Source organism: Gossypium hirsutum, chromosome A13 (genome assembly GCF_007990345.1).
Source record: "Gossypium hirsutum isolate 1008001.06 chromosome A13, Gossypium_hirsutum_v2.1, whole genome shotgun sequence".
NCBI classification, from domain to species: domain Eukaryota; kingdom Viridiplantae; phylum Streptophyta; class Magnoliopsida; order Malvales; family Malvaceae; genus Gossypium; species Gossypium hirsutum.
In genome coordinates, this window is record NC_053436.1 from 14272197 (window position 1) to 14299421 (window position 27225).

General features: G+C 35.2%; 1 non-coding gene across 1 annotated transcript; it reads right to left on the reverse strand.

Annotated features, from left to right (window-relative positions):
• Positions 1-13072: 13072 nt before the first annotated feature.
• On the reverse strand, positions 13073-13179 carry LOC121213349 (small nucleolar RNA R71). Its single transcript, XR_005908732.1, has one exon. It is a non-coding gene; the product is annotated as a small nucleolar RNA R71 (small nucleolar RNA).
• Between the last annotated feature and the right edge of the window lie 14046 nt (positions 13180-27225).

Genomic DNA, 27225 nt, shown 5'->3' on the forward strand with positions numbered 1-27225 from the left:
CCATTGGACAAATTTCCTATCATATTTTCACATTTAGATATCTTTTCATGTTAGTTTGTTAGTTAATGAGTTGTCATGCTTTGTTGGAATATTTTCACATTCCTTTAATTTAAGAGATTAGGTAGGGGTTGGCAGACTATAAATAGGGTGTGCCCTCTAACCATTCATTCATTATTCACTTTGAGTTAATAAAATTCATTTTGAGTTTTCTTTTAAATAATTTCTTTTGAATTTTCTTTTAGAAGAGTTTTAACTATTTGTTCAGATTGTCGGAATCATCTTTAAGTTTTTTCTTGCCGAAGATTCTTTCTTGGAGGGTAAATTAGAGCCGTTTGAAGTGGGTTGTGGATTCATCTTGTTTCCAAGGCTCCTTAGGACTTTTACATTCTATCTCTATCTTCTTCCATCTTAATTTATTCTTTTCTTTTTTTTTCTATTCTATTCTTGTCTAATTGTTTCTAATCTTTAATTTATTTAATTCCAGGTCATATTTCTTCAAGAAAAGACGTTCTCCCACCTTAGTACATCAAGAATCACTCAAAAAAAGAGTTCTTTTATTTTCTTACTGTTTTGAATCTTTTTATTACAAAATAGTTTTTATTCTGCTTAATTCTTCAATTTAAAATATCTTGTTTTCAAATCTGGCTGAGGGCTACTTTGAAGTTCAAAAATGACTTCTTCTCACTCAAGAAACCCTATTTTGATCATTCTTGGACTCTTTTCCAGCTAATCCTTCCTTTCTTTCAATTTAGGTTTCTTTTTTTTTAATTTTGTTCAATTACTAAAATATTTTGTTTCTCTTGTTTATATCTCAATTCGACAACTTCTTCTTAATCTAGAATGACCCAAATCACTTCAAATGTTAAGTTCTCCATTTTTTTGGCTGACCAGATCTTTTTTTGATCTTTTCTTTTGATTTCATTCAATTTTAGTAGTTATTTTATTAAATCTATTCTAATCTGTTGTTTTGTCTTAATTGGTAGCCTTGAATTGTTCCAAATTCATCATGGACAAGTTTTTTCTTTCAAACTGACTTGGACTCTCAAGAAGCCTAATTTTTCAATTTGATTTACTTGTTTTTTTTAACTTATTCAATTTGTTTTACTTGCTATGATTTTATTTGATTTGATCTAACTTGGATTGTACCGTTTTCAAGTTTTAATCAAAATCTAAGTTTCCTCATTCGTCTAAAGCCCTAGGCCAAATCCGTGACGTCGACAAACTTGCGATCCTATTCTGTGTACGTCCTTTTCATTGGAGATGATGAAAATACACAAACCTACCTTGGTTAAAGATTTCTCTCTCTAACCTATGAAACCCTTGACCTTGACGATGAAGGTGATTACAAATAAAACTTGGAATTTGGTTTTCTATAAGATTTTAGTGAGAAATCAAGGTTTAGGGTTGGGACTTTGAGTTAGATTGAAGAAGAAACCAAGAAAATGAAGAGATACATTTTTTCTCTCCTTACCCAAAGGAGGAAAATACTTAGTCGAAGAAGGATATGGGTTTTTTCCCACTATTTTTCACATTTTATTATTTTATAAACACTAGTCAGAGTCAAAATCCTAAAACTAAATGTATGGTCCACAATTATTACTTGGTTTTATTCTCATCTAATGGCCACAATTAGTCCTAAAAAAATTAATTTCTCATCATTATTATATCCCAAATAGAAATCCATGTGAAATAATCAAAATACCCCTTTTTTGGAAAAATTGCACCTAATCCCTTTGTCAGGTATTACCTTTCTTTATTTTCATACACGTTACTTAACATAATGAATTTTCCATATTTCGTAGTTATTTCCATAATTACTAATTGGTCATGCAAATATTTTCATTTATGCTCTTTCCTAGAAAAAGAGAAATTAAAATTTAGTCGTTATTCTCTTCACTTTATTTAATTTGGTCCAATTATGACTTCCTTAATGCTAATACATATTTTTTTCATCTTAACACCAAATGATTATAATTAACTCATAATTTCTTTATTTGTTCAAATTAAAATTTAATCTTTACTTGTTTTCACTTCCAATTCACTTGTAACACCCCAAACTCGGCCTAGACGTTATGGCTGAGTCTGGCGACGTCACATGGAATGGAATTTTGAAATCGAATTACCAGGCCAAAACCGTTTTCGTTTATTATCTTCTATTTATCTCTCTTCAACTTCAAAATCATTTTCTCATTAATTTAACTCGTTTTAAACTTATTTTGCAGTGGAAGCTTTTAAAACTGTGAAATTTGAAGAAAAACCGCTTGCGTTTAGGAAAAATGTTATTTCTATATAAACCGAGTTTGTGTTGAGTTTGCAGTTTAAAAATTCATGAAAATAGTGAAAATCCAAAGTAAAAGCAATATTCCCAAAAGTCTAATTTACATAAAAAATAACCTAAAAAATAATTAGGAAATAAATACCATAACTGAAATTAAAAAAGTTCAATAATCATGTGGTCACTGCCGAGTCCTCCGCCGCACCGATTCATCTAAGTCTGAGGATTACCTGTATAGACAAAACAGAAAGGGGTGAGTTTACGTAAACTCAGTGTGTAATCCCCACAGGAAACATGCATACAATCAAACAACAGTTATCAGTCAAATGTAGTTTGGGCCTAAGCCCATTTCAGTTTCAGTAGTAGTTCGGGCCTTAGCCCATTTCAGTTTCAATATCGTATATGCATTAGGGCCTAAGCCCATCACAGTAACAATATCAGATATACATTAATCAGTAAGCAGAGTCCTACCCACCAACCTCTACACACCATATTCGTCCATCCTTACACTCCATGTAGTACAGAATGCGGCACACAATCAGTAAATTGCAACTGAGCTGCCAGAAAACAGGCTTAAGAGCCTTTCCATACACTTCTTCCAAATATCGACATCCTAACCCAATGTAATGGAACATACAGTATATGACATGCTAATACATGAATATCAATTATACATACAGTTCAGTATTCAATCAATTAATCATCATGCTCAGTACATACATGTTACATACAATTCACGCATTTAAGGGTCTAAGTAGTGCTTATCGACCCTATAATAGGTTCACAGTCGACTTCGGCGACCCGTGAAACCTTAGAACACAGTTCAATTAAATGGGCTCACACACCCATGTGGTTTTGCCCGTGTGGGCCCACACGCCTGTGTGGCCCATACGGCCCAATTTGGCCTTGGCCGTGTGGATTACACGGCCTGGCCCAGAATCCCACGCGCCCATGTAGACTACCTGTGTGGACCCATACGCCCACGTGGCCCACACGACCCAAATTAGTCTAGCCCGTGTGTCACACACGGCCTACTTGGCTATCACACGGTTGTGTCTTGCGTGCATGGCCTGGCCTCGTTGATCACACGCCTGTGTGGAGTCAATAGTAAGGTTTTTGGCTTTCGTTGAGACCCTATTTTTTACGTTTCTAGGTACACACCTGGTACGTTTTTGTAGCCAACGCAATCCCGAGACCCCCAAAACCTACAACCAGAGTACCCAATCTCGATTCAGTAATTGATTAACGGATTTCGACAAAAATGAACCAACTGAAACCTGACTTACCACCGACGAGGAACCTTCGTTAACACTTATTAAACCCAAAAAATGAATCTTACTGCTCGAAACCTTCGCCTACACCACCAATTGCAGTAGTAATCAGATCCTTAATCGCTTAATACACAACAACTATAAAGAACAACAAAATAAAACTTACCGAACCCGCACAAGTGTAAATTGCGTTGTTAATAAAAAAGATGAATTCAAAAAACGAAAAGGAAAAAGAAAGAGGGAAAGTTGCAAGGGAATTTCGGTAGAGTAGTAGAGAACCACGTCACAGATTTTTGGGAAAAACCCGAAATTTTTGGAAAAAAGAAATTTAATGGAGATAATTCCCATAACTCCACATATCCTCAAATCTCTCTACTACTCCGACTAACAACCACTACTCAGACTTTTCATTCAACCGAAGCTCTGCACGTCAACAGAGCAAAAATAAACTCCTTTGCTCACGCAGGGATTCAAACATAGGACCTCTAACAACCTAACACTCAACTTAACCATCAGACTAGCAAGCCCATTCTGATATGTTTCTACAAATAATTAAATAAAAACCTACTGAACAAGAGTGAGACTTCACTTAGAAAAATTCAAAATTTTTCCTAAGGTAAGGCTTGTACTCAAGACCTCTCACACACTCCCAGAACACTGATCCATTCACTACAGCAGAAATAAGAATTTTGGGGCGTTACATTACTCTTTTTCCCACCATCTCATGTTTATGCTTATACTTGCTAACTTTTTATTCTCCAAATATGTAATTGATTCCTTAAAACTACATTTAATGCACTCACTTTTTAATTTTCTCATAATTTCATTGTATACATTCTCGAAACACCAGGCAACAACTAGATTCTGAACTTAACGTCACAATCTGGAGGTATCTAGGGCAGTAACCTCGGGAAAAATGTCTTGAAAATCCTTAACAGTTCTTATATTCACTACAGCTAGACCAATAACGCTTGCATCTTGGACTTAGACTAGAAATGTCTCACACCCTTTTTGGACCAATTTCTTTGATACCATAACAGAAATCACATTAGATAGATAATCTCAATGCTGCACAACCATGGCAATCTCTTTACCATCAAAAGTCTTTAGTGTTACCCTCTTAATAGCATAGTCCAATTTAACTTGATGCTCAACCAACCACTCCATACCCAATATCAAGTCAAACTCATCGAAATACAGCTCCATCAAATCTACTGGAAATATCACTCCTTGGACTTCCAATTGACACCTCTTATAAACCTTATCCACTACCATCGATTATCTTAAAGGGCTAACTACAGTAACAGTACTAGCAGTATTTTCTACCCCAATTCCCAATTTTTCAAAAACATTACATGCAACATAGGAGTGTGTAGATACAATTTTAATTAAAGTAAAGTAAGGTAAGGAATTGATAGTGAAGGTTCTGCTATGAAATCGAATGCATCTCTATCATTTCAGTGTTTAGCAACATAAACTAGAGCAAGTTGCCTAGCCTCTGTTCTGTTCATAGCCTGAACCAGTGCTCTCTAACCTTGCCCATCATTACCATTCCTATTGAGACCACAGCCCCTCTAAGGTATTGGCCCAACCCTCTGATTTTGTACCCTATTATGTACTGGAGCTTGCATTTGATTAACCTAGTGAGGATAGTTCTTAACTCTGTGCTCAATCGATCCACAATCCAAACAAGTACCCGATCTTGATAAGTACTAAAAGTAACATATTTTAACCTCATGCTAGTACTTTTAATATTCAAGGAAATGATATCTTTGCTTACCATAGCTGTACTATTTATTGATAGGTGCAGTTGCCTTAGTTTGATTTTTAGTTAGTTTTGTGGACATCAAGTTTTTGGCGTTGTTGCCAGGGACGAAAATATTAGGAAAACTTTATTTTTATTTTTTTATTTTTAAATTAATTGGTACATTTTAATTTTTCATTTGTTTGGTTCTTATAGGTTCTTTTGGTTTATGACTAGAGGCAACCCGTTGAAATTGTTAATTTTTGACAATGAAATTGAAAAGATTGCTCACAGTGTAACACCTTTTACCCGTATCCAATACCGGGATAGGGTACGAGGCATTACTGGACTTAGACACAAGAAATCATACAAAACCAAAACGTAAATTTCCATCCAAATTTAAAACTTTTAATATATACTCATATCGCCCCTAAAATGAGCCTACGAGACCCAAAACATACATTGGAAGTGGTTTGGGACTAAACTGAGAAATTTAGAAAATTTTACAACACTTAGAAATTTTTTCACTAAACAGGGGTCACACGCCCGTGTGGCTTTGGGACATGCCCGTGTGGGCAAGCCGTGTGGTCATACACGCTCGTGTCCCTAACCTGTGTAACTCTATGTTTGTCACCCAAGAACAAATTGAAGTCATACGGCCAATGCATACACCCGTGTGCTTAGGCCGTGTGGTCGATTTAATTTTCATAATTTTTCATAAAATGGGTGTAGACTTTACACGCCTAGGGCACACACCCATGCCTAGGGTCGTGTCATCCACATGGCTGAGACACATGCCCATGTCTCTGCCCGTGTGCTCGATACTAAGCATTCTATTTTGCAACAATTAAGGTGCAGGGGACACACGACCGGAACACACGCCCATTGGGTAAGCCGTGTGTCACACACGGCCTAAACACGCTCATGTGTCTATTTGTGTGGAAAATAATGAGGCTATTTACGAAGCCATTTGCCACCCTTAATCACACATACACTTGCCCCAATTCAAAGGCACAAAACAATACATACTTTGGGAACCAAAACATCAACATTCATGGTTAAAACATATCAAATTTATATCTTTATCTAACATATTCACTACATTTATTAAGCCCTAAATCAAACATACAGATCTCACATTCATTAGGCTTCATCCAATTACTATCTAGTTACCAAATTATACTCAACTTCTTCATCTCATCAATAGGTCACAATTCCAAACATTACATAATCATGTCATAAATCACATTTCCAAATATTTCACGTTCACCAAGCATACCATGAGCATTACACGATAGACATTGACACATATATAAATATACTTAGCCTTACAATCATGTTACCACTATAAGCCAACTTACATGGCCATATAGCAAAACAAGCCTTTGACGATTACAAGCCATTACATTGGCTAAAATCATATGATGCATATATCGAAATGACCAAGTCCCTATACATGCCATAACTCAAAATACTTGAATTCATCAACACTTAAAATGATAGCTTGATAGTGTGATAGGATCTCCAGCGATCTCCAACTCGAGCTAGCTTGATGGCACTATAAAACATGGGAAAGGAAGGGGGGTAAGCTATATAGCTTAGTAAGTCCGTACGAAGATAATAAGCAACTCTTACCAAATTTTTATCCAGTCCAACAAATTAAACACAAGATAATACAAAATTACTGTGAATCTTACTGTTATAACTTTATTCAGTCATTATGTTTACTCTATCAACTTATAAGCATAATTTAACATATTTTGACATTAGCCTAACAATCGTAATATCTCATTTGTAACATATTACAACAATTAACAAATCATTTCAAACCTCATAGTGAACATGCACATTGATTATGTGTACTCATATTTCCAAGCATATATCTTAATATATTTCAATTACTTAAACTTTTATTTTCCAGTACTTTCATAACCATTTTAATAGGCAATTATGGCAATCTTTCTTTATTCTCATATCCGATAAATCACAATTTGTGTGAAATAAATATGTTATATAATAACTCAATTTGGCTTGAAAGCCAATCACATGATCTTCAACAAAATTTACCATAAATTTTTTGCATCACAAGTATAGACCAATAATCACAAGGTTTTCACAAAAACCATTCTCATGGAAATCATGAACTCACAATTTCATGAAGTCAATGCATATAGACTTTACTTACATACCTGTACCAATTCGTAATACTAACATACTCTTTCTCATTTTTTTTTGACATACCCATTGAATTGCCAGTTGAACGACTTGGAATACTAAAGGATACTCGAGAATCTCGTACACACAGTACCATACCAAGCCATATCCCAGATATGGTCTTACATGAAATCTCCTATCGATGCCAATAGCCCAGCTATGGTCTTACTCAAAGTTTTGAATCGATGCCATATCCCAGATATGGTCTTACACGTAATCTTAGTAAGACTAATGACATGACATTTGTATCTTATCTTTCCTAAGGTTCAATCAGGACTTTCTCTGTATTGAATCTCTGTCGATCATTTCCGTAGTATCGTACTCAATAGCATTCACATTTCATTTCAATAATATAACATTTACCAAAATTATATCAATTAAGCATTTATACATATATAATTTAACGCTTATTAAACATACGAACTTACCTCAGCATAAAAATGGCAAAAAGGGCCTAACAGTTAAATACCTATTTTTCTCTCGTTCTATTTCCAAACCTCATTGTTCTTGATCTATATTATCACGTTTAACTTATTTAATCATTATAATATTCAAATCAGCCCAAAATCACATTATGGCAAAAATTACATTTTTGCCCCAAAGTTTCACATTTTTACATTTTAGTCCCTAGGCTCATAAAATGAAATGTACTCAATTTCTTCAATACCCATGCCTAGCCTAACCTTATACATGCTTATGCCAGCCAAAATTTTCTTTTATTCACATTTTAACACCTATTTTACAACTTTTTAGCAATAAGTCTTTTTTAGGCATTCTCATAAAAAATCACTTAGCAAAAGTCGTTTATCAAACAACTAACATGCATTTTCTACTATTAAACATCAAAATACACAAATATACATCATGGGTAAAATTTTAGAATTTGATTATGTCTTAAATTAGTGGTAGAAAGAGATAGATCATTTTACAATGATTTCAAAAACATAAAAATCATTAAAAATGGGGCTAGAACGGACTTATAAACGATCTTGGAAGCTTGAGAAACCCTAGCCATGGTTTCCCCTTGTGAATTTCGGCCATGGGAAGAAGATGGACAGAAAATGGCTTTTTATTTATTTAATTACCAAATTACTAAAATGTCCTTAATGAAAGACTTTAGAAACATACCTAACCATGTCCATTTTTGTCCACCAACTTAACTAACGGTCTAATTACCATTTAAGGACCTCCAATTTAAAATTTCATAACAATTAGACACCTCTAGCTTATAGAACTCAAGTTTTGCACTTTTTGCAATTTAGTCCTTTTGACCAAATTGAGTGCCCAAACGTCAAAATTTTTGAACGAAATTTTCAAAACATCATTCCATAAAACTATAGACCATAAAAATATAATAAAAATAAATTTTTCTACGTCGAATTTTTGGTCACAAAACCACTGTTCCGATTAGACCCAAAATCGGGCTGTTACACATAGAAAACGTAGAAAGGTTAGAGAAACAAAGCAAGGTCAACAGATTTTAATAGATGATCAAGAGGAAAATGATATTATTGCGGAGATGAATGATAATCAAAATAATCAGTAGCCTTCTGTACCTTTTGCTCTTCGTACTATGTTTGATTATGCTATGCCTACTCTAATTAGGGCTGAATTGAGTATCGTTAGACCGACTAGAGTGGAGATGACACTGGATAACTATCAATGGCAAGTCATGAGAACAAAATTGATTAAATTAGCTGATATTTTTAATATAGATGTAGTTGCTATGTTGAGAAGTCAGGTGGAAGCACTGAGTAAAGAGATTGATGGTTTGAGTTGCAATAACATGATGAATTCAGTAATGCAATGTGATGCAACTAGAGCAGGGATGATCAATCCAAAATGTTTACCTTTTGGTTCTAACATGGAGCATGAGCAAGTCAACTTTGTGGGTAACAATTCTAGACATCAAAATAACCCCTATAGCAATAACTATAATCTAGGATAGAAGAATTGTCCAAAATTTTCTTGGAGTGATCGAGGTAATCAAATGTCACAACCCTCTCTGGGTTTTTAGCAATCTTATCAGCAAGAAAAGAAATCAAACCTTGAGGAGATGTTAGCTAAATTTATTTCAGTGTCTGAAACTTGATCTCAAAACACTGAGACAGCTCTGAAAAATCAGCAAACATCGATTAAAGGGCTTGAAAATCAGATAGGACAGCTTGCTAAACCAGTTTTGGAGAGCAAAAAAGGTAGTTTACCTAGAAACATTGAAATTAACCCAAAAGGGTAAGTCCATGCAATCACTGTTCGAAGCGTGGAAGGGTTAGCCAAGCTTGAAAAAAAGTAAATTTAGAAGCTGTTGAGAAAAATGATGGGATTGAAGAAAGCAAGAAAGAGCATAAGCCGGTGGTTAGAGAATACAAACCATGAATTCCATATCCGGTAGCATTAAAGCAAGACTACATAAAAGAATAATATGGTAAAATTCTTGAGCTTTTAAAAAAATTGCATATTAACTTACCTTTTGTTGAAACTCTTTCGCAGATGCCTAAATATGCAAAATTTTTAAAGTAAGTTAACAAATAAAAGAAAGTTAGATGACTTGTCAACTGTAGAGCTCAATGAGGATTGCTCAACCATTCTCCAATACAAACTACCCACTAAGCTTAAAGATCCAAAGAGTTTTACTATTCTTTGTCTTATTGGCAGTTTAAATGTTGAAAAAGCTTTGGTTGATTTAGGGGCTAGTATAAATGTTATGCCTTATAAAATGTTAAAACAACTTGGTCTCGGGGAACCAAAACCCACTAGGATGAATATTCAATTAATTAATAGATCAATTAGGTACCTTAGGGGTATTATTGAAGATGTACATGTTAAAGTCGTTAAATTTGTTTTCCTTTGTAACACCCCAAACCCGACCTAGACGTTATGGCTGAATCCAGCAATGTCACACGGAATGGAATTTGAAATCGAATTTATCAAGTTAAAGTCGTTTCCTTTTATTAGCTTTTATTTATCTTTCGTCAATCTTAAAATTATTTTCTCGTTAATTTGATTCATTTAAAAATATATTCTATAGTGGAAGCTTTTAAAACCATGATATTTAAGAAAACCACTAGCGTTTAGGAAAAATGTTGTGTTTAGAAATTCATGAAACAGTTATAAATCCCAAAATAAAAGTAAACAGTCCAAAAGTCCAAATTACAACAAAAATTTCTCCAAAAATAATAGGAATTAAAAATCTTATATGGTGTTAAATCGGTTCAATAGTTATGTGGTCACCGTTGAGTCCTCCGTCGCACCGATCCATCTAAGTCTGGGGATTATCTATATAGATAAAATAGAAAGGGGTGAGTTTACGTAAACTCAGTGTGTATTCCCCACAGAAGGTATGCATACAGTCAAACAACATCTTATCAGTCAAATGCAGTCTGGGCCTAAACCCATCCCTACTCTCCAAATAGTACCGAATGCGGCACACAATCAGTAAATTGTAGCTAAGCTGCCAGATAATAGGCCTAAGAGCCTTTCAGTAAACTTCCTCCAAATATCAATATCCCAGCCCAATGCAATGCAACATACAGTATATGACATGCTAATACATGAATATCAGTTATACATACAGTTCAGTGATAAACCGTAAATTATACATATTTTTACCCTATGTTTAATGCATTTTATGGATGATTTCTCATTAGAATTGGTGAATTCGATGCTCCTAATGCTTTAATTTCATGTTTTATACTTAGGAGAGCATAGGAGAGCGAAAGGAACGAGAAACGGGCCAAAAATGGAGAAAATGGGCCAAAGTACGAAATCAACTGGACCTCCTCACACGGGCAGACCATAAGGCCGTGTCAATTTGGCAGGCTCGAGCACGACCTGAAGTAATCGAACACGGGCGTGTGCCACGGGCGTGTCCCTGTCGAGCCCAAGTTGAGTCCAATTCAGAAAGGGCTAATTTTGAGGGCTTCTAGGCATCCCAAAGCCTATAAATACACCCTAGAGGAGGAAAAAAAGGGAGTCGGAGAATATGGAGTAAGGAATTACTCCAAGGAATCCGATTGATCCATCTTAGAAGCCGGATTCATCATCAAGACTGAAGTTCTCTCCTCAACTTCCCTTCGGGAGTTTTGGGTTTTCTTTATGTTTTGTATTCTTTATTCTTCTGAGATGTTTTCTTATTTAGTTATAAACTAAAACCCTTAAATACCTAAGGGGAATGAAACTTAAGACGAATCTTGTTATTATTTTCTGAATCGTATGATAAATATTTAACTTGTTCTTAATTATGTGTTCTTAATTCTTGTTTTGATATCCTAGGGTATTGATTCAAGACATGCTCTTATTCAGAGGAGGAATAGGCCCTGTCTAAGAGTACATTTGTCATAATTAAACGGAGTTGATTGCGCGCCTAGACATAGGGTGACAAGATTTTTCTGGATTAGGGTGAAACCTAATACGGGGATCCATAGATCGAGTTAATGCAACCCTAGAGTGCTAATTAGAGAAAAGTCTGGTTTATTCAATCTAGGGATTAGACGTTATTAGTCTTGAATAGAGATAATAACATAACTTAGGGATCTCTACGGAACAAGTTGAATGAATAAATCGTCCGATTCGGAGCTAGAATAACAAGTAAAGTCTAGGTGGATTTTTCCTTAGGTATTGTCTTAAGTCAATCGATTTTTCCCAAAAGTAATTCCCTAATTCTTTTCTCTGTCCATTCTTAGTTTAGATAATTAGTTAATTAAAACAAAACCTGTTTATTTTTAGTCTTGTTAAAACTATATTACTTTTCAATAGGTAGACTTGCCTACATCACAATAATAGTTAGTTTAAGAACGAGTAATTATAAATATTTAAAACCTATCACGAAATAAATGTGATCAAGTTTTTGGCGCCGTTTCCGGGGAACTAAAATATTAGGAACGCTCAATTTTTATTACTTTAGCCATTTATTTTTCTTGCAGTTTAATTTTATTATTATTATTATTATTATTTATTAACCTACTCTTTCTATCTCTTGCCAGGTTTTTATAGTTTATGACTAGAAGAAACCCGTCGGGACCATTACCTTTTGACGAAGAAATCGATCGTACAGTTCGTAGAAACAAAAGAGAAATAAGGCGCAACTTAAGATACACGGAGAATGAGAAAAAAGACGAAACTCAACCCCCAACCGAAGAGATAGCTGAAAACCAAGGCAATCATCTACCTCCTGCAATTGCGGTTAATCAAAATCTTGCTCCACATACTATGTATGATTATGCTAAACCTTCTTTAACAGGAACTGAATCAAGCATAGTTAGACTTGCTGTAGCTGCAAATACTTTTGAATTAAAACCTAACACTATTCAAATGATACAACAATTTGTTCAGTTTGATGGTTTGCAGGATGAGGATCCCAGCGCTCATTTAGCCAACTTCTTAGAACTATGCGATACATTTAAAATTAATGGCATTTCTGATGATGCCATACGTCTTCTTTTATTTCCCTTTTCATTGAGGAAAAAAGCTAAACAGTAGTTGAACTCGTGACCACGAGAGTCAATTAGTAGTTGGGAACAAATAACCGAAAAATTTTTACTAAAATATTTTCCACCGGCTAAAACAGCTAAATTACGTAATGATATCTCTTCTTTTGTGCAGATGAATTTAGAAACACTCTACGATGCATGGGAGAGATACAAGGACCTTCTGAGAAAGTGCCCTCACTATGGGTTACCGCTTTGGCTCCAAGTACAAACATTTCACAATGGTCTGAATCATTTGACTCAACAAATGGTTGACGTAGCGGTGGGCGGAACCATCAACAGTAAAACACCGGAAGATGCCTATGAGTTTATAGAGGAGATGTCATTGAATAACTATCAGTGGCAAGTCATGAGGATAAAGCCAATGAAAACAGCCGGTGTTTATAATGTCGATTCAGTCACCATGCTGTCAAATTAGGTAGAACTCTTAAATAAAAAGATTGATGGTTTTCTTAGTTCTTCACAGGTTCACCCAATAATGCAGTGCGAAGCAAATATCGGTGGAACAAACCATTTGGAATACCAACCTTTTGGCCACAGCATGGATAACGAGCAATTAAACTACATGGGTAATAATCCTCGACCTTAAAAAACAATCCATATAGTAACACTTATAATGCAGGTTGGAGGAACCACCCCAATTTCTCGTGGGGCGGTCAAGGAAATCAAAGACCACAACATCCTCCGGGCTACCAACAACCACCCTACCAACAGGAAAAAAAGCCAAACCTTGAAGAGATGCTCTCAAAGTTTATATCAGTGTCAGAAACCCATTTTCAGAACACCGAGACAACACTTAAAAATCAACAAGCATCGATCCAAGGGCTCGAAACTTAGATAGGCTAGTTTTCCAAACTAATCTCCGAACGACCACAAGGTATTTTTCCAAGTAATACCGAACCTAACCCAAGGGAACAACTCAACGCAATTAATATTCAAGATGACAAAGGAAGCGTTGCGCCTGAACCAGAACCGAGGCAAGAAACTATGGTAAGCAAAGGTTAATATGAGGTAGATCAAAATACAAACAAACCAGTGACTATCGAATATAGACCTCGTGTGCCATACCCCAACGTGACAAGGAAAGACCGCTCAGATGAACAATTTGGTAAATTTCTTAAACTCTTAAAAAATTGCATATTAACTTACCGTTTATTGAAGCTCTATCGCAGATGCCAAACGCAATGAAATTTTTAAAGGAGCTTTTAGTAAATAAGCAGAAGTTAGATGAGGCGTCGCATGTGGAGCTAAACGCAGTTTGCTCAGCCATTCTCCAAAATAAACTACCCAACAAACTAAAAGACCTGTGGAGCTTTACTATTTCTTGCTTAATTGGTAGTTTAGATGTTAATCATGCATTAGCTGATCTAGGGGCTAGTATCAACGTCATGCCTTACAAAATGTTTAAGTAACTAGGTCTCAGGAAACCCAAACAGACTAGGATGAGCTTTCAATTAGCAGATAAAACTATAAGATTCCCTAGAGGTATTATTGAAGATATGCTAGTTAAAATCGATAAATTTATATTTCCCGTTAACTTTATTGTTCTAGACATAGAAGAGGATAGTAACACTTCCTTAATTCTAGGTCTTAGCAACTGCTAAAACCATCATTGATGTTGGCACAGGTGAACTTACACTCCGGGTGGGAGACGAAACAATCACCCTTCAAGCTCGTAATTCTGGAAACACATCAGGAATTGAAGGTGATCATTTAAACCATTCTACTAAAACTAACAATATGGTGCAACCTATTTTGCAGAAAATGAGTCTAAAGGAAGCACACGAGTTGTTCTCAAGCACTAGTAGAGGACCTGTTCATAAAGATCAAAGATTACAAATTGAAGAACTTGATGAATGGCGGACGCACAAACCAAGAACACCCGAAAAATCGAAACTATGCCAAAACAAGCCCGATACCTCTCCAAATCAACTTAAGGTTGGTGATAAGGTCTTATTAGATGCCGCAAATCCCCACATTGTCACTACCACACCTAATGAGGAAATCCCTCTTACGGTACTCAGTATTTTTCCATTCGGTACGGTGGAGGTGAGTCATCCCAAGTTTGGTACTTTTAAGGTAAACAACACCCGATTAAAACCTTATTTTGATGGGATTGATAGCAGGAATGAGGAGTATAAACTCCTCAAACCACCATGACCATTCACTGGAGAGGTAAGTCGAGCTTAGACTATAAAGAAGCACTTCTCGGGAGGCAACCCAAGCACTAGCAATATTAATTTCTTTAAATTTTAGTATTTAACTCCTAACTTACTAATAGAAATCTTGAATACAGGTGTTTTCACAGAGACACGGCCAAGCACACGAGCGTGCTTAAGGACGTGTGAAAACAGGGCAAGGATTTCCCCAACACGGGCTACGATAAAATGCTACAGCCGTGCGCTATGGCCGTTGTCGAGCCTGCCAAAACAACACGGGCGTGCAACACGCCCGTGTGGAAGAATCGTGGGTGAACCTGTTAAAACAGCACGGGCGTTCGACACGCTCGTGTGGAACACCCGTGGTCGAATCTGTTAAATTAACACGGGCGTGGGGCTTGCACACACCGGCGTAGGAGAAACAAACGAAGCTAGACATGGGCGTGTACTAAATGTCAGATGCGCCTAAATTTGAAATTCGCGAATCATACGGGCTGAAATTAGGGGACACGGACGTGTGCCCTGGCCGTGTGGCCCAAAATCTATAAATACCCTGCACTATTCACTTTCTTCCCCATTCAAAAAACCCTAACCTTAGTCACTGCAACTCCACAAAGCCTCCTTACCACGCCCGTGCGCCGCCTACAACTCTATTCTCGACGTTAAATCTCTCCCCTTAGCATTTGTTAACTCCTTTTTCTTTTATTTCATTGATTTATAATGCTTTTTATCATATTAATCTATATTTTACATGTTATTTCCATATTGATAATCACATAAATTTCATTTATCAAACAAGTTATCATCTTTCTCATGTTTAAAATCTTACTCATTACATGATTCCTACACTTCATTCAATTAGTTAGAAGTAAATATTCATGGCCAGGATAGTTGAAATAATCATGCATATTTTGTTAACATCTCTTTTCATTCATATAGTATTTTGTATTCCATTCCTTTCCATTTTTACTTATATTACCATGCTCATGCCACAAAGAAATGGGTCATTGAACTTATTGTTTTAATTGAATTTAGCAATTGTGGCTGAATATAGTTATGCATTTTCCTTTTCGAATTTAGTCGCATTCCTTTCATATATTATATATTATCCACTCATCAAAAGACGAATTGATGTTTCCACTTGCAGGTACACAATGTCATCTTCAAGAAGAAAGAAAACCACCGTACCTGTTTCAAAGAAGAAGAAAGGAGCGTCCTCTTCCGCAGGTCCAACCGCGAAAATTCGTCACCCTCTTCTACAGTTTCCCTGAGGGCTTCAGGAAGAACTTTTCCAGATACTTCGGGCTCGACCTTTAATTACGGGCCACTGCATCGACTGGGCTGCCGTAGAACAAGTTTAGATGGCTGATGCGATTCGGGCCCTCTTAACCACTGACCCTTGGGAGCTGTTCTTTGGGATCATCGAACCAACATACCTCGAGCTCACGATGGAACTATGCTCAACGTTCCATCTTCAGACTGTAATGATGAACTACGATGATCCCGGCACGATGCAGTTTCACCTAGGCGGGTTAGTCCACCAGCTAAGCATTCCAGAGTTCGGTGCGGCACTAGGCTTATATACAGAAAATTTCAAGGAGGAGAATGAACTACATGCTCTCAGTCGCCACATACATTTCTCTTCCTCGAAGTGCTGCCACAATTTGGCCGTTAGCACGGCCTCATACAATCTTAGCCGCTCCAAGGCATCAGTTCTCCCACCATCCCTGAGGTACTTACACACTACTTTAGCTCACACGATTATAGGGAGGCGAGAGAGAATTGACGTCATCAACACCCACGACGACCACTTCTTATGGTGCATGTCGCAAGGGCACGTCATCGACCTTGCCTATTTCATCGCCCTTGCGATTCAGCACCAGACGGAGCGGCATTAGAAGGGGGTCATCTCCATTGGCCCTTACGTGACTCGACTGGTGCGACACTTCGGGCTCCTCAACACCGTAGCCCAAGAATCATCCCTCAACCTTATCGGCCAGATGTCTCCACAAGGCATCTCGAGCATTCTTAGCATGAGGATGATCGAGAGGAGCTGAGGATCCTACCTTCCCCAGTATCATCTCGCCCAATCTACCGAGGAGGAGGCCTGTGAGGACATTCCTGATGATGTCCCCCTACAGCACGAGGACCCACCGACTCCGCCACCACCACCCTCTCGTCTAGTTCATGCGGCGGCTTCATACGCTGACATCTCTGAGCGCCTCACTCGATTCGAGAAATAATATTTTCAATGATTTGACAACATTGATGCTACTCTACAGCAGATTTGTCAGCACTTCCACATCTCATCGCCAGTCCCACCTTATGAACCATCTAGTGATGAAGATGTTTAAAAACATTTATTTATTATTTTATGTCTTTAATTTTTATTATAACTACTTTTTATTTTATTTTTATTTTTTAGCAGATTTTAGAATTTTATTTTTAATTATCAATTTCGGTTTTTTTTATTATGAGTAATTATCCTTCCTAATATCTCCTAAAAAGTTCTTGATTTTATCACAGTTCTATAAAGCTCTTAAGCTCATCATCACATAGGAACTAAACCTCTACTGGGAAAGGTTCTCCACGACTGCCATGTCCTGCTCGCCCACGACCATAGCTACCACTAGAGATAATATCTTTTTGGCGAGGACTTATGGCCTAATGAACCTCTACGACCACCGGTGTATCCTCCTCCACTCTCGAATCGATTCCTCTCTAAAACTCCAGTTCGAGGAATTCATCATACAAGAAGTTTCATTTCTCTTCCTATCTTATTTTTATACTCTAATATCTATCTTTGTACATTGAGGGCAATGCACATCTTAAGTGTGGAGGGTATTTCTTTCATTATCAGAAAAATCCCTAAATGATTGCCTTGTTCTCTTGAAAAGCTCTCATATAATATTTAGGATAAATTTTAATTGATTTATGATTTTTATTGATATATCTTAAATTAAAACATAGGGATTTATGCATTGATTGTTTAAACTTTAAGACATTAGAGAATCAAGCATGATGAGTTGATTTTTAAGAATTTAAAATTATAGGTTGTTTCCCCAAGTCTAGGTATTACTTTGAATTGGAATTCACGAGTCTAAACATAAAAAATAGCCATAATTTTTGTGAGATTTTTGAGCCTTTTGAGCATCTATTAATTCTTTCATGCTCACTTTTATTATTGCTTTGAGTGCGTCAGTATTGAACTGTTATTCTAGAACTTGCTTGATTATGCATGTCGAGACCACACCATTTGATTTGATATGTCAAAATGATTAAGGCACTTAGGATTAACCCACTCATGCCATGAAAAGCCTACCTTCGCGATTAACCCCTAGTAAACCCCATTGAGCCTAACAAGCCATTTCTTGTATTACCCTTAATATTAACCTTTAACCCATTATTGTTGAAATCCCCTAAATTAATCCCTATTTTTGTCGAGATTTGAGTTGAATGGATTGCTTAGCTATGTTTTGTTCTTAATAGTTAGTCTATATTATTTTAACTTGTTCTTAAAAAAAAAAGCATGTATTCATATTAGTAGTGATCTTCTATTTGTAAGCTTCAGAACTTAAATTCCATAGTCTGAGAAGAAGCTCTGTTGTACGCAAGTAATGATTAACTTTTTCTAGTTAGGTAATTTTTCAATTCAATCTCGATTCTAACCCTTTCTTTCAGCTTGTGACCACACCCCCTAACCAAGCCTCACTATAACCTTCTAAAGACCTTTTGATTGGTGTATCATCTTAAATTATAGTGGTGGAGATTTGATTTTCATGCAAGCCTATGGTAATGACTTTTCATTATTGACTGTTGAGTGCTTCATTTATTGTCCTTAAACACCTCGAGTGATTTGAGTGAATCTTTAGTGAGGATGTGAAACCCTGTGATATTCTGAATCAAAGGTAATTACTTAGATGCGGAGAGACACCTATGTTTGCATGATTAAATAATCAACTTGGAATGTTTGAAACTTTTATGTCTTTTAGTTGAATTCTCAATGTATGATTACTTATGGATTAATGTGAGATATTATCAATAGGAATTATAAGTTAAGAAGAATTTATTTTGATTATGAGTTGAGAATTTTGCTTGAGGACAAGCAAATGCTTAAGTGTGGGGGTATTTGATAAACCGTAAATTATACATATTTTTACCCCATGTTTAATGCATTTTATGGATGATTTCTCATTAGAATTGGTGAATTCGATGCTCCTAATGCTTTAATTTCATATTTTATACTTAGGAGAGCATAGGAGGCCAAAAACGGAGAAAATGGGTCAAAGTACGAAACTAATATGGCCTGGACCTCCTCACACTGGCAGACCACACGGCCGTGTCAACTTGGCAGGCTCGAGCACGGCCTGAAGTAATCGAACACGGGCGTGTCCCATGGGTATGTCCCTGCATAGCCCAAATTGAGTCCAATTTGGAAAAAGGCTAATTTTGAGGGTTTCTAGGCATCCCAAAGCCTATAAATACACCCTAGAGGAGGAAGAAAAGGGAGACAGAGAATAGAGAGTAAGGAATTACTCCAAGGAAGCTGATTGATCCATTTCAGAAGCCGGATCCATCTCAGAAGCTGGATTCATCATCAAGACTGAAGATCTCTCCTCAATTTCCCTTTAGGAGTTTTGGGTTTTCTTTATGTTTTGTATTCTTTATTCTTCTTAGATGTTTTCTTATTTAGTTATGAGCTAAAACCCTTAAATACCTAAGGGGAATGAAACCTAAGACAAATCTTGTTATTATTTTCTGAATCGTATGATAAATATTTAACTTGTTTTTAATTATGTGTTCTTAATTCTTGTTTTGATATCCCAAGATACTGATTCAAGACATGCTCTTATTCAGAGGAGGAATAGACCTTGTCTAAGTGTACATTTGTCATAATTAAGCGGAGTTGATTGCACGCCTAGACATAGGGTGACAAGATTTTACCGGATTAGGGTGAAACCTAATAAGGGGATACATAGGTCGAGTTAATACAACCCTAGAGTGTTAATTAGAGAAAAGTCTCATCATTCAATCTAGGGATTAGACATTATTAGTCTTGAATAGGGATAATAACATAACTTAGGGATCTCTACGGAACAAGTTGAATGAATAAATCGTTTGATTCGGAGCCAGAATAACAAGTAAAGTCTAGGTAGATTTTTCCTTAGGTATTGTCTTAAGTCAATCGATTTTTCCCAAAAGCAATTCCCCAATTCTTTTCTCTGTGCGTTCTTAGTTTAGATAATTAGTTAATTAAAACAAAACCTCTTTATTCTTAGGCTAGATAATAAAAAGACAGTCATTACTAGTACTTTTAGTTCCTTTGGGTTCGACAATCCGGTCTTGCTAAAACTATACTACTGTTCGATAGGTACACTTGCCTACATTGCAATAATAGCTAGTTTAAGAACGAGTAATTATAAATATTTAAAACCTATCACGAAATAAACGCGATCATTCAGTATTCAATCAATTAATCATCATGCTCAGTACATACATGTTACATACAATTCACGCATTTAAGGGTCTAAGTAGTGCTTACTGGCCCTACGGTAGGTTCACAGTCGACTTGGGGACCCGTGCAACCTTAGAACACATTTCAGTTAAATGGGCTCACACGCCCATGTAGCCTGCCCATGTGGCCCATATGGCCTAACTTGGCTCACACGGCCTGGCCTAAAATCCTATACGTTCTGTGAACCGTGTGGACCCATACGCCCATGTGGCCCACACGGCCCATGTGGCCCACACGGCCCAAATTAGTCTAGCCCGTGTGTCACACATGACCGACCTAGCCTCGTCAATCATACGCCTGTGTTATGTCACACAACCTACCACACGGCCTACCACATAGCTGTGTGGCGTCGACAGAAAGGTTTTTAGCTTTTTCTGAAAATGCGTTTTCTTGCGATTCGGGTACACACCTAATTTTGATCGATGCTAAAACACTTCCGAGATATCCAGCACCTATAATTGACCAATATTTCCCAATTCAGTCACTTAAATCGTCTTTCAATTAAAAAAATAATGAGACCGACCATTGATAATCTATCAAAACCTTACCTTCGATTGAGAAATAAAAATTTCACACACTACAACGACGATGGAGAAACTTCAACCCCTTGAATATCCCTTAAACACAAAATGAAAAACCCTCAATTACTGTTTAGCCAAAAGGACGTTAAGAATCTAGCAATATGCAACTTACCGATCAAAAGAAAATAAACATTGTACAACGGAGGCGACTTGAACAAGAAATCAAAAAGAAGATAGGGAGAGTGAGATGGAAAATTCGGCAGAGAGGGAAAATAGAGAGTAGAATCCCTCTTTTTTCCAAAGAGAAACTCTAAATGAAAATCCTGATAACTCCCCCTATCCTAACTCCCTTAAATTCTCTCCACCAAACTCTCCACTTCTCAGACATCTAACACAACTCAAACTTTCTCTCTCAGAGTCGAACAAAAATATTGCCTTCACAGGGATTCGAACACTAGACCTTCAGCAGACTAACACTCCACTTAACCACCAGACCAGTAAGCCCATTCTGACATGGTTTTACCAACAAGTGAACTTAAGCCTACTGAGCAAGGATGAGGCTTAAGTTAGAAAAATACCAAAATTTGCCAAAGCTAGGGCTTGAACTTGGGACCTCACACACACACCCAGAACACTTAACCATTGAAGTAGATACACACTTGTTTCAAAGAAACAAAATTCACAAATGCCGAAATTAAAAATTTGGGGCATTACATCCTTATTGATTTTGTTATATTGGACATGAATGAGGATATTAAGGTACCCATGATCTTAGGTTGACCATTTTTAGCCATTACTAGAACTGTTATTTATGTGAGTAGTGGTGAACTTATACTGAGTGTAGGTGATGAAAATGCTAATATTCAAGCACATTATTTTGTTAAAGTTCCTAGGGAGCATGATGATATATTTTTTTTGTTAATTTTAGTAATCATGTGGCTCAACATTCTTTGTAAGAATTTACTAAGGAATACGTGTTCGAACAGTATCTATCTCAAGGTGAAAAAAAATCAAGGGATGAGTGGAGAGCAAATGGTGCAGCTTGATAAACTAAATGAATGGCGATCGAATACTAATGAGAAACTGAGAAAACACAAGAAAGTAACAAAGCAACACCATGATATGTATGTAAAAGGATGAACCAATTCAAAATTGGGAATAAAGTGTTGCTAGACAAGTCAAATCCATGAATGTTACCTTCAGAGCTTAAGTTAAGAGGGTCGAACCCATTTGTGGTACAAAACGTATTTCCTTACGGAACCATTGAGGTAAAACACCTTGATTATGATACATTCGAGGTAAACAGTTTTCGTCTCAAACTTAATTTTGCTGGTAATACTGGCAACGAGAGAAAGGAGCTTCGGCTCTAAGATCCATCTTAACCGTTAGCTTGAAAAGGGAAGTCGAGCTTAGACTTTAAATAAGCACTTCTCGCGAGACAACCCAAGTGTTTTATTTTACTTATTTATTTATTTTAATTTCATGTTATTTTAAAAAATAGAAAAAAACTTTTGAAAAAAAATTAAAAAGGGGTCTATACGATCTGGGGTGATAACAAATCAAGTAAACATACTTACAACCAAAAATAAAATGAGCACAGAATAAAATATATGTTTGATAAGCTCAAAAGCTCACAAAAAGAATTATGGTTTTGATGTCAACTTGTAAATTTAAAATTTCAAGATAATATTTCAATTCAGGGAGACAACCTAAAATATTAATTTTTGCAAAACAACTTATCATGCTTGACTCTCTCGCATCTAAAATATAAATCACACAATTTAAAAAAAATCCACAATTTACAAAAATCCACAAATAAATCCCAAAACATAATTAATACAAACTCTAAATTAAAAAAAATTAATTTCAACGATAGGTGTGAGAAAATTACTCAAACACAAATAACAATTCAGGGATTTTATCTTTAAAAATATAAAAAAACTCCCCACATTTAGGATATACATTGTCCTCAATGTATAAATAGATATAAATGAAATAAGCACAATACCAAAAGGGAGGAAGAGAACTGAAACTGCCCTAAATTTAGATGATTTCGACAGAATAGTCAAAACCAGAATCGAAGGCGATTCTAATGAAGTACATTTTTTTCGAGCAAACTAATAAAAAAATAGACACAAATAAATAAGATAAAGAGATTAAAAACTAAAAAAAACAATTGAAAAAGAATAACAAAAAAATGCATAATAAAATAAAATAAAATAAAATAAAAGATATAAATCTAGAAAATAAAAAATAAAAATAAAAATAGGGCTTGCGGTAAGGAGGAAAAAAGGAACAAAATGACAAAAAAAAGGGTCCACACGGTTTGGAGACACAACCGTGTGTGACACACGGCCTGGACACACAGACATGTTTTTTTAATTTTCTTTTAACCTACACGGGCACAGAGAGTTACAATGCCCAACGACACGGTCGTGTAGAGCACATGGCCTGGCTACACGACCATGTGGCTCACATGGTCCTATACTTTTTTTTCCTCTTTAAAGCTAGTTTTTTTTCTTTTGCCTTTTTGTTCTTTTGTTCTTCCTTACCCCAAGTCCTATTTTATTTTTTATTTTTAATTTTCTAGATTTATATCTTTTATTTTATTTTATTATGCATTTTTATATTTTTTCAATTGTTTTTTTTCTAGGTTGTAATCTCTTTATCTTATTTATTTTTATCTATTTTCTTATTAATTTTCTCGAAAACATGTACTTCATTTAAGATCGCCTATGATTTCAATTTTCACTATTTCGGCAAATTCATCCAAATTTAGTGCAGTTTCAGTTTTCTCCCTCCCTTATGATATTTTTCTTATTTTGTTTCTATTTTTTTGTACATTAAGGGCAATTTACTTCTTAAGTGTGGGGAAATTATTTATATGTTTATGCGATAAAATCCCTAAATTATTTTTTGTGCTTAAGTAATTTTCGTACACCTACCATTAAAGTTTTTTTTTATTAATTTTGAGTTTTTATTGATTTTATTTTGGAATAATTTGTGGATTTTTATGCGTTGTTTGATTTATACTTTAATACATGACAGAGCCAAGCATGATAAGTTTTTTTAAAAAATTATTGTTTTAGATTTATTTTGAAATTTAAGTCTCCCTGAATTGAAGATTTATTTTGAAATTTTAAATTTGCAAATTTGACATCAAAACCATAATTTTTTGTGAGCTTTTGAGTCTATAGAGCATATATTTTATTTCATGCTAATTTTATTTTTTGGTTTTGAGTATGTCGGCTTAATTTGTTATTCTAGAACTTGCTTTTGTTAAACATGTTGAGACCACATTATTGATTTGATATACTGAGATGATAGAGACACTTAGGATTTAACCCATCCAACCTTTAATCAGCTTACCTGTTGCATTATCCCCTAGTAAACCCCATTGATCCTAACACATTTTTTCTTTCTTGTTAATGTTAATCCATAAGCCATATCTATGTTGTACATTATCCCTTTTATTGACTCCTTTTTTGTCGAGATTTGATTTGGTTAGTTGCCTGGCTATGTTTCATCATTTGTATTGCTGGATTTTATTTTGTTCTTAAAAAAATAGAAAAAGAAAAAAAGAGAGAAAGAAAACAAAAAAAAATGGAAAAAAAATAAAACAAAATTTGAGCTTCAATCGTTAGCTTCATATTGTGTTAAAAAGCTCATTTTTATTTATTTCTTGTTAATGTGAATTCTTTTAATTCAACAATTGATTTTTTTTAGTAACCAACTTTTTTAACATTTTCTATACCCTTAACCTAAACCCCAGTACAACCTTGTAAAGACCTCTTGATTGGTGTGTCATCTCATTTTATAGTGGCGGAGATTTGATTTTTCAAGCAAGCTTATGGTAATAACATTTCTTGTTTGACTGTTGTTTGCATATTATTTGAACCTTAAAAACTTTGAGTGCTTTGAATGAATCTTTAGTGAGGATCTTATTTCTTGTTGAGTTTGAATTTCAAGTAACTTTTGAGATAAGTGAGATGCCTAATGTTTGTAAAGCTTAAAATTCTCTACTCGGATTGCTTGTGCTGTTTAGTGCCATTTTAGTGCGAATATCCAATGCATGATTATCTGTAAATTATCCTAAGACATTATCAGTGAAAAAAATAAATTGAGAAAAGTTAACTTGATTGTGGGTTGAGGATTTTTCTTGAGGACAAGCAAACGCTTAAGTGTGGGGATATTTGATAAGTGCTAAAAGTAATGTCGAAACCATTTTTGAAATCGTCTTTTATTTTGAAAACTAAAATGGGAGTCGCCACCAATCCTTTTTATACGAGGTGTGATCGAATCACCTCGAAACTTGATCTTTTTAATAAAAGGTTTAATTTATTAAAACAATGTTTTTTTGGTCTACAAAAATCCAGAAATGGGTCCGGAAATCGGTTACGTACGAGGAAAGATTAGCACCCTCGCAACGCCTAAAAGTGGTACCTAATCGATTAATTAATGTCTTAATGTCGAAAGTTAAAAACTCGAAAAGAATTTAAAATACGATCCCCATTTGTATTATTTTATTTTTAATTTAAAAAATCGTTTGAATAAATTGAAACGTATGTTAAAGGTCATCTTATCTCGATGTAACAAAAAGTAATATGCCGTAAGTTAGGATACGGCACCTTGAAATCTCGAAAAATAAGTTCGCATTTTTTATTATTTAATTAAATCTCATGTATTTTGATTTTAAGAGGATATTCGATCATTTAGATTCAACAAGAAAGTCGAAACCCCGTAAGTTAAGGCACAGCTTCTCGAATCTCCAAATAAGGAATATTGCCTATCTTTAAAAATGTTCCTTTTTTTAATAATAAAAAATATAATTTTTAAAACAATATGCGCTTTTATTCAGGTGTGGTACATCAATGGATGAACATATCTAAATTCAATGTATAAAATAGTGATAAACGAAATAATATATAATAGCTATATCGGTAAAATGTTAGAATAAACAAATAGAGAAACGCTATAATAATACTAATGTGATTGTAGTAATGATGGCATAATATGCATAATAGAATAATAATAATAATGAAAATGATAATAATGATAATAATAATACTAATAATAACAACAATAATAAAAAATAGTAATAATAAATAATCTAATTTTTTGGAAGTAAAAATACAATAAATAAATAAGTAATAAATAATAGAATAATAATAACGATAATAAAGGTAAAGAATAAAATGAAATAAAATAAAATAAAATAAAAACGCACGATAAATACGAAAACCAAATTTAAAAAAAGGTAAGTAAATAAATAAAATATACAAAACACAAAAATAAAAACCTAGACAGGGCTAAAATTAAATAAAAGGATTAAATTGACATTAAAATAAAATTAAGAGTCTGAATCATAATAAAATAAGTTCATGAATATAAGAGGGGCTAAATTGAAACCTAAATAAAATTTTAGGGGAGAAATCAGGGTAAAAATAAAATAAAGGACTAAATTGTAACGCGCTAAAAAAGAATAGGGGCTGAAAAGGAAAATATCCCTGCCCTCCTTATGCGTATCGTTTTAAAGGATCAAAATAAAAAAGTAAAAATTAAATGGGATAAATTAAAAAAACAAAAAAAGGAAATAGGACTGTATTGCAAGATGTGTAAAAAGCGGAAGGACCAAAAGCGCAATTACACCCCCTTTAAGAAAAACACGTGGATCCTAGGTCGGGCGGGTCGAGTTGGATTGAGTAGGCCAAAACGATGTCATTTTGGACGTCTGAGGTCACTCCAAAAACAGCGTCGTTTTAAAGGCCTATAAAAACCAAAAAGTTTAGGAAAAAAATCATTTCCTCTCTGGCTTAAAAAAAATCCTCTCTTCTTTCCCTTTTCTCTGAAATAGCCCCTAAGTCCGGCCAAGGGAGCCACTGATCTTCGATGCGACGGCCATCAGACGCCGGCAACGGCTCTGACTGACGTCAACGATAGCCAGACAACGAAAAAAGTTTCCCTTTTTTGGCCTTTTGACTTCCAAAGCCCGGATCTGAAGGCTAAAAGCCAAAAAAGGTAAAAAAAAAAACAAAAATCT